The 8589-nt window shown below is 38.1% G+C and overlaps 1 long non-coding RNA gene across 1 annotated transcript in view; it reads right to left on the bottom strand.

Annotated features, from left to right (window-relative positions):
• Positions 1-652: 652 nt before the first annotated feature.
• The window catches only part of LOC116801978, a 33630-nt gene continuing 25693 nt past the window's right edge, over positions 653-8589 (bottom strand). Inside the window, exons 2-3 of the long non-coding RNA XR_004362359.1 lie at positions 873-920; positions 653-802 (exon numbers count right to left, since the gene is read on the bottom strand). This is a non-coding gene — a long non-coding RNA (uncharacterized LOC116801978). The remainder of the gene's footprint in view (positions 803-872; positions 921-8589) is intronic.

The following is an 8589-nucleotide window of genomic DNA, read 5'->3' as shown; positions in this document are numbered from 1 at the left end:
TGGTCAGTCAGTAGTATTACATACATATATCTATTAAAATGTGCTTACAAAGAAATGTAAATGCGATTTACAAGTGTAAGCTGTGTATAAAGCTAAAATGCTAAGTTTAAACAGTGCATAAATATAAAACAGTAAGTGTATGCTGGGTATTAAGATAAAATACTAGGTGTAAAGGGTGTATAAATAAAACTTAATTGTATAGTCTTAAGAACAAAACATGCTGTGAGCGAGATAAAGGAGAGATAGAAGAAACACAAGGTTAACCGAAAAAAATTGTTTTACATCCGTACATAAAAACCTACTAGTTTTTTAAAGATTTTGTGCATTTTCATTTCATTTAGTTGCTACACATGTGGAAATAAATGAAATTGTTGCAGCAACAATGTTTCTAAACACATAAGAACACAACCCACTCAAACAACAAAGCAAAAGTACTCAAAGAGAAACACTCAAGAGTTCAAAAGAGAGCGTGCAAATAATGAGAGAGAACTTCATATTATCTCATGCTTTAAAAACGAAAACGCACACAGTGCGAAGCAGTCTTGTTTTCTCTCTCTTCTCTTCGCAAAAATTGCAAAAGAGTAGAGGGATTAAAATGAAAAAAGCTCAGCCGGCAAAAGAAGCTTTTCAATTTCACAATTGCCAATTTCCAAATGACGCCAAGAAACGAAATTGAAATTTCTTTCACTCTACGTATATCGTTCACTCACATTTCGAGACCGCGTAGAATTCTTTCGCAGATTGAGAATTCATTTTGTTCATTCTTTATCAGCTCCTCGGTTAGTTTCAGTTGTTAGGGAATCTTTCAATGTTTCTCAGTTTTTAACAACAATATATCCATGTACAAACTAAACGTTTTAAACGGTACTTACCCAATCACGCACATCATTAGTTGAGATGGTCATACAATCCACTTGCTCCTGCAAATAAAAATATAGTTATTTTGAAATTAGAGAGTTGTATTACTTGTGAAAATGGCCAGCATCTATTGAGCCATTAAAGCCATTAAAGCAGCAAGTGGGAAAGTTCTCCATGGATAGGGTATTAGGTATTTAGTTGGCCCTCGGCGTGGGCGTCGTCCGAAATGTCTGCGAATTTCCCTCTTTTCCGCCCGCTTTTCTGTTTCTGTCGGCCCGGTCGTGAACGTGAGTGAAAGGAAAACTGGCGTTACTAACAAACTGGGCCCATGAAAATACTCAAAAAAAAAAAAAGTAAAAAAAGAAAAACAGAAAAAAACGAAACAAATAAAAGTTGGGGTAGAGAAGACGAGAGTCCCAGACAAATTTAATTGCGGCGACGTCCTAAAATTCGGAAGGGGGAGGGCGAAGATGGAGATCCATTGATTTTTTCCGCGATTGCCACGCCCATTTGGTTGTGCGAATATTTATGTTACAGCCGGCTAAAGATACACATACAGATACAGATACGGATCGGTGCGACGTCGTAAAACTGGTCCAAATTTATAATTTGACATTTATGCATTCTTTATGATTATTTATTACGTTAATTTTTGATTAAAACTGGCGTCGACAACAACCCCTAGCTCGTCTGACGCCCAAATCGCCTCCCCATTTCCCCGTCCTCTTGATTCATTTGCGACATTTATGGCTCCGCATTCTGACTCAATTAGATGAACTCGGTGGGCATGGAAGGATGAAGTTCGTGATCTTGAAATTGATTGAAGGGGGTCTTCCACGTATGTAAATCCATACATATGTACATACATATGTACATACATATGTACATACATATGTACATTCTGTAGCTGGAATGGCGCTGGCAGTACTAAGATCGGACTAAGTTTTATTGCTCCGTATTAGGGTAGCACTCGCAAGGCTATGAAATTCTTCTAGCCACACGTGCCACCAACCGTATGAAAAGCGAACAATTATTCTTACTTTGTATTTCCGAGGGCGATTAATGTGAATTCGCATTCGCATTGGACTTAGAGACAGGCCAGTGGCATCAAGTGCAAATTTAGTCGGGAGGGGCGGTCATAATCAGCACCATACATAAATTATACAGACAAATGCACACCAGACATACGTATGTACATACATATACTTCAGCCATCTACTATAGCTACTCATACTATATAGAAGTCTATTATCGTGCATTCGAATTTGAGATTTCTCCCCATGCTTTTCGCTGATTTAATTATTTTAATTTCAAATTTCGCATACACCGCTTTTGGTTTATTTTTTGTGTTGTTTTTTATTTTTGCTTGCTTTATTGCCGGTCCAACATCCGTCCCCGAACTTTGTCAACTGCAGTTAAAATTTATTTCATTTCATATTTCGCGGCGCACGAAGGCTCCATTTAAATAAATTGTACATACATATGTATGTACATATGTATGTAAAAAGCTCTCTAAAAAATTAAATGCCTGGCGCGTCTTTTTACATGCTATGCAACATGCGAAAATAAGTCGTAAAGTCATTTTTAAATAAAAGTGCCAATATTAGCAAATGTGTGCACGCTTTTTAGTCGTCGTTCGTTCGAAACAGCGAGTGACGCATGTACATATGTATGTACACATACGTACATCATTTGCACACTCGACAATCGTGCCCTTGGCCCTCCACCAGTCGAGCCAAAGATTATGATGCTATGGTTAATGGTTAATGGGATTATGTCTAGGGTTCAGTTTCGGGATACGACGATAGCTTTGCTGCAACCGAGCATTGAGTTCAGGAATAATATCAGCTCAACTGCGATTTGAATGACAGTGGCACTGGGGTGCGATAGTTCGCAGATAAGATTACAAATCTAGCGAGATAGAGTTTTCAGCGAGAGAGAGAGAACTATTAGAGATGAGTGGTAGTTGCATAACCAGGATGGTATCTAGTGGAGTCATAATAGAATTATACAATGGCTATACTGCCAATATAAGAGTCTATTTTTGGTAGCTCGATTGAGTCCTGGCATTATCTTGAGTACACACACACACACACATTTGATACATTCCAAAGGCAGTATACTGAAACTGAAACCTGATAACAAGTTCGTGATCTCACGCTCGGAAGCAGTGTGTCCAAAAATAAATTATTTTCATATGTGCAATTACCAATTTCCCATAACTCGTGCCCAAAAACTATACATATGCACATATGTATGTGTTATCAATAATGCAATAGTTCGTGGAATTTACACTCAAGTTGTCCCGATTGTTAATTGTTATTATTTTCGTATTCGCCGATCGAAGGCCCGATAAATGATTAGACATTATTTTGATTGACTTGGTCCAGGCGCCGTGTGTACTATTATTATTATTATTATTATGTCTCGGCTGCGTCTTTGTTTATATTTTGTTGTTGTTTTTGCCCAATCGCGCGGCTATTTTCCATTGCAGTGTTTTTTTTTTTTTTAGCATTTTTACGTAATTTTATTTCGCCTTCTACTTTGCCCTGCACTTTGTCACCTTCTATCAGTCGTTTTTTGTTTTGTTTGTTTTTTCCTGGTTCCTATTTGTTGTTTTCCTTGTGCATTTGGCAAATTAGCTACGCTGCTCCCCCCCTTTTCCTTCAGTGTAAAATGTCAACACAAGAGGTGCAGTTATCGTAAATTTCTGTTTGTTTTTCTCGCCACCCATTGATTTTCATTTTCACAATGGGCATTTTGGACTGGGGTGAAAAACTCGCTCAGTTTTAGAGCAATTATTTTTGATATCGATAATAGTTTCTAAATTTGTTGTAAATTCTTAACAATTAGATGTAATAAAACGATTTTCCTAATCGGTTTCCAGACATTTTTCCCGTCGCAATTGCCCCTTTTAAACGGGATACTTGTATGTACATAAGTATATATATATGTATATATATATATGTATATATATATATGTATATATGATACATACACATAAACAAAACAACGTTGGGGTATCTCCTTACTGGCCGCTCATTACTTGCACTTTTCCCTTTGTTTTAGACGCTTCATCAGCATTTCAAATGTGGGAAACGCCAGCGAGCGCCGCCCACCGCTGCTGCTCAGTGGGCGTGGCGATGGAGGGGCGCCAAAGGCAAAACATGTGCTCAAATGTGAATCAAGTGATAAAACTCGAACATTTCTTCTCAGTTACTCGGAAAAGAAAACTAGACAAACGAACGTAGATCCTGAAATTTATTTTAATTGAATCACTAGTCCGGTTTTTCTCTTGCAGTGCAGCTGATAAGGCTGCAGTGAGAGAGGACATCTGTTAATTAGCCATGCACGTGGCTTTCATTTTTACGGAGCTTTGGCTAGGCGCCATTTTCTCTCATTTGGGGAGCACGGCACCTTGGCCACGCCCCGCACGCCGCCCACCGCTAATACAGTTTACAGTTACGCCGATAAGCGGCAAGGTGCCGCCTGGCAAGTAGTGCCGCTCAATAATCGCATTTTCCATTGCATTTGCACGAGCAACTTTGGCCCTTTGCTTATATGCAAATGCAAATGCGAATGAATAAGTATGTGCATAATATGCCCGCCAAACCGCCGCTTAAGCAAACTACAATATTAGTTTTACACCGGGAGAAAATCATCGAAATTCATAAACTTTCGCACCACTAAGGTTTATATTATATTTATATTTTATATTCTTAGTTACTTCCATGCAAATATTTCACTTTATTGATAGGTACCCATAATTTTGGTATAAACTTAACTTGTGCATTTTGCAAGTTCTTTAAAACCTTTATGTTGTGTACCTTATAATACCCATCTCTTTAATGTGTCCTATTAAATGTGTTTCAAGAACATTTTGAAAACCCACTGGTGTTCGTCTCTGTACCCTTAAAGTTGCCTATTTTTTCTTTCTTACTTTTTGACTTTTTCCGTTTGGAAAAAAAAAAAAAAAAAAAAAAAAACAATTTGGCAAACAGCATTTGACTACTTGCTGCTGATGCTTTCGCTGCTGTTTGCTGTAACTCCTTTATCTCTGGGCCAGCTACAGTACAAATACAACCAAAGTCAAGTTTATAATTTCAATTTTCAAGGTGTTCGGTAAACATTTTGCAACAACAGGGGCAAAACAAAGCGGAACACCAGAAAAACAAAGTAAACATGCCGAAATAGCGCGAAAAGATGGCAAAAAGAAAAAAATGTGCAAAAAAGAAAGAGTAATATGGGATCGTAAATGGTTGGGGAAATTCGGGCTTGTGTTTGTGTGTTTGTATTTTATTTGACTTGTTTTTTTTTTTTTTTTTTTCTGAATTTGTTTTTATTTTTTTTTTTTGCCGGCTCCCATTCTCCACTCATTTGTTTTGCTTTGGTCTTTTGTTTACGAGTATTTTATGGCGGGTCAATAATTGCACTGCCACAGTTGGTCCTCGATATCGACGATTAAAATACTATAACCGCCTGATCTGATTGAACTCAAACAATAAACACAAGTGGTATTACATATGTAAATATGTATATCCGAATTCCCAGTGAAACAGAATTATTACTTAACCCATATCTCCGTGAGCGATCGTTTCGGCAGTTGTGCTTGGGGTAATTTCCCCGCGAAAGGGTTTCGTGGAAACTACTTTCTTAGATAATGAAAACTGGCGCCTGTCTTGCCGGCATTTTGCGATAATTCCCCCACAAGTTGAGAGGTGTGAATACGAGCATGTGAGTGGTGTATCTAGGAATTCGGGCCGAGGCGGAAGGGTATGCCCGTTTACTCACTGCGTCCCGGCGATTTGATATGCATAAGTTGTATTTGATCGCTACAGAGATAGGTTTATCTATAAATTCGTAGGGGGAGAGACAATTTAGCTGTAAATCGACACGAATCAAGATTCCCCCCACAAAGCTGCCAAGTCACTGCCATTGCATTTGTCTAATAAATGAATGAAATGTACTGAACTGAATGAATTATGGTTAAATATTTACATTCACATGGCGCCCTTTTCATAACAGCGATTGCTACTGTTATGATACAATTCTGACTCAATAACTGGGTTCTAGTTCTAAGTCACAAAGTAACCAATATAGGGGCTCCATAATTGCATAATCCTGTGGACAACTTGATTCCTATTTAATTTACGGCGAATAAAAATGTTTGATGAGTACTAATTGTAATCAGCAAGGTTGTGTTGGCTGTAATCTCTGAAATGGGTTCATTTCAATGAGAACTCTCACCTCTGAAAACTTTGTTTTACACAACAGATGCTCTGCCGCTATCTTTGCTTCCGTTTTTTTTTACATTTCTATATATAATTAGCAATATACATATGTACATATGTATATTCCCGATCCGATGCGCTTCTAGGGCAACTGATAAGAGCCCAGCCCAATGGCATATGAAAAAAACCCAAATGGCAACAAGATGCTGTTATACTCGCACTATATACTACATTATCTCACTACACACGAATATGTTCCACATTTGGCTGTTTGGCTATCGCCAGATGAGGATGGCCATCCGCACCACACCGCTTCCCCGCCGGTTCACGAATCCATGGTTCAACCTTGCACACGCCGCGGCAATTATTTTATTCGCGTTAGTCACTTGCCGTCGCTCCTTTCCTCATGCTTTTACTTGCTTCTAGTTTCTTTTATTTTTTCGCAAAGTCTTCGCTTATCAAAATTAGGTCAAACTTGATGTAGGTAGGCACTTTTCGTTGATTAGAAAAAAAAAGCGCCAGCAATTTATGGTCAACTTTGTTACCATTCGCCATGCCAGCATGCCATCCATGGCTTCATATGATTGATAAGAGCGCGCGTTCTTATCAAAATACAAAAACGAAACAAATCAGTTCTACTTGGGCGGCGTCGAGTGGTTGCCGTGTGCGCGGCAATCACCTGTACACAAACCCAGTGTTGGTCAGTTCCGAACTAGTTTGCAATCTTTTTAGCGGATATGTTCGAATGATCTGTTCTGTTTAAAAGACCCATTAACCCATTTTTGAAGTTCAAAAATCGTCTAAAAATCCTAATTTGTCAACTGTTTGCGTAACTTGGATTTCGTTTCATTAATCTTCTATTACACTAAAAATAATATAACAAATAATTATAAATTATAATGCCTAAATCAGTTACAGTGTGCAAAAAAGTTGGTGTTTGCAAAATAGAGACTACTGGCTCCTTAACATTGATTTGATGTGCAGATAAAATATTTTTGCAATGCGCCCGCTTTTCGAGATAACGGTAAAGCTATAGTATTATTTATAGGCTCACACACACAGACGACAGTCACTTGCACTAAATAATGAATTTTGATTGGTGATCATTTTCCGGCTTATAAATCTCGTGTCGAAGTGGGGATTTTTGTTTCGATTTGAAGAGGTTGCCCTGCTCCAGTTTCTTGATTTCCTCGTGCAATTTAATTAAAGTTCTAATTCTAATTGCATACGCAACTTATGATGAAGTGCTGGTTTGAATTTGCATCTATGTACTCCAGTTTACGTCAGCAGTGCGCTTGTTATATACATACATTATACGATTAAAATTCAGATTCAGGGGCACATAGTAACCCATATCGATTCATATCCGGCGGTCAAAGCGGACAATCTGCAGAAGTGTATTCACGGTTGCCAGGCGGGTTTCTCACTAAAATGGCACCCGCCGAATAGTATTAGTTATAGTTATTGATCTTATCGACTGCCACACGCTGTGCGCAAAAAGTCTGGCGACTTCCAAGCGACCGAAGCTACAAAATGTTATCATCCACAAATAATTGTGAAATTCCTCCTCAGAAAGGGGTAATATAACCATAAAGGCAATTTATTGTTGGTCAAGTTAATCGCGTGCCTCAAGTGGCTCGCCCGCCTGTCAAATTATCAGTTGTTTCCCATTAATTACATGAGCTCCTATAGCTCCAATCGAAATTTCCCAATTTATCGTTACTCATACGCACCGTTGCTGTGCAAAAAAAAAACTATTCTGATATTCTGATTTTGTTCGCTCAAGGGACTTGCTGATTACTTTACGCACGGGTACTCGCAAATAGAATTGTTGAGCTAATCTCAAATGTAGAGAGTGTTGGAAGAGTGTGGCACTTGCGTAAATATTTCTGATAACGCAGGCAGCTGAGTATAATATAATTATGATTTCAGTCTTGGCAACCGTCGAAAAGACGAGACAAATACGTCATCGTTATCAGTCGCTTATCAGCACGCATCTTCCACTTCGCTCACCTGCACAGTTTTCAACTAGGTTCAACGTGATTCATCCAACAGATCTAGACCTCTTGATTTATCTTAAAATTAATATGCAGATGTTGTCCCTTGGAAACAAAGTGTTTATATAACTGGGGTGGACCATTCGGGTAGCTCAATTGACGTACGAAAGTATTTCAAAAAGTATCTTTGCGTTGCATGGTAGCTTTAGAATTTGCAAATCATCAGTATGCGATAATAACTTGCCAGTCACATTTAGTTATCAAAAGGGCCTCAATTATATTTATTAAGTATAATATTTTTAAGTAGAATACAATGTTGACTTATGAGGGATCTTAATTTTTTGAAACCAAAGATTTGGTTGGTGAATTAAATGTAACTTTTATAAATGTCTCATGCCTAATCTAAAAATAAAAAAAAATTAAATAAAATAAAAAACCCAAAAATGGCTTTGCGAGTCTTTGAGGTAGGCAGTGAGTTTCCCAGCCACGATCGGTGAATAATG

Source organism: Drosophila sechellia, chromosome X (genome assembly GCF_004382195.2).
Source record: "Drosophila sechellia strain sech25 chromosome X, ASM438219v1, whole genome shotgun sequence".
NCBI lineage: Eukaryota > Metazoa > Arthropoda > Insecta > Diptera > Drosophilidae > Drosophila > Drosophila sechellia.
The sequence above is the reverse complement of the archived record's forward strand: the minus strand, read 5'-3'. Positions and strand labels throughout refer to the sequence as shown.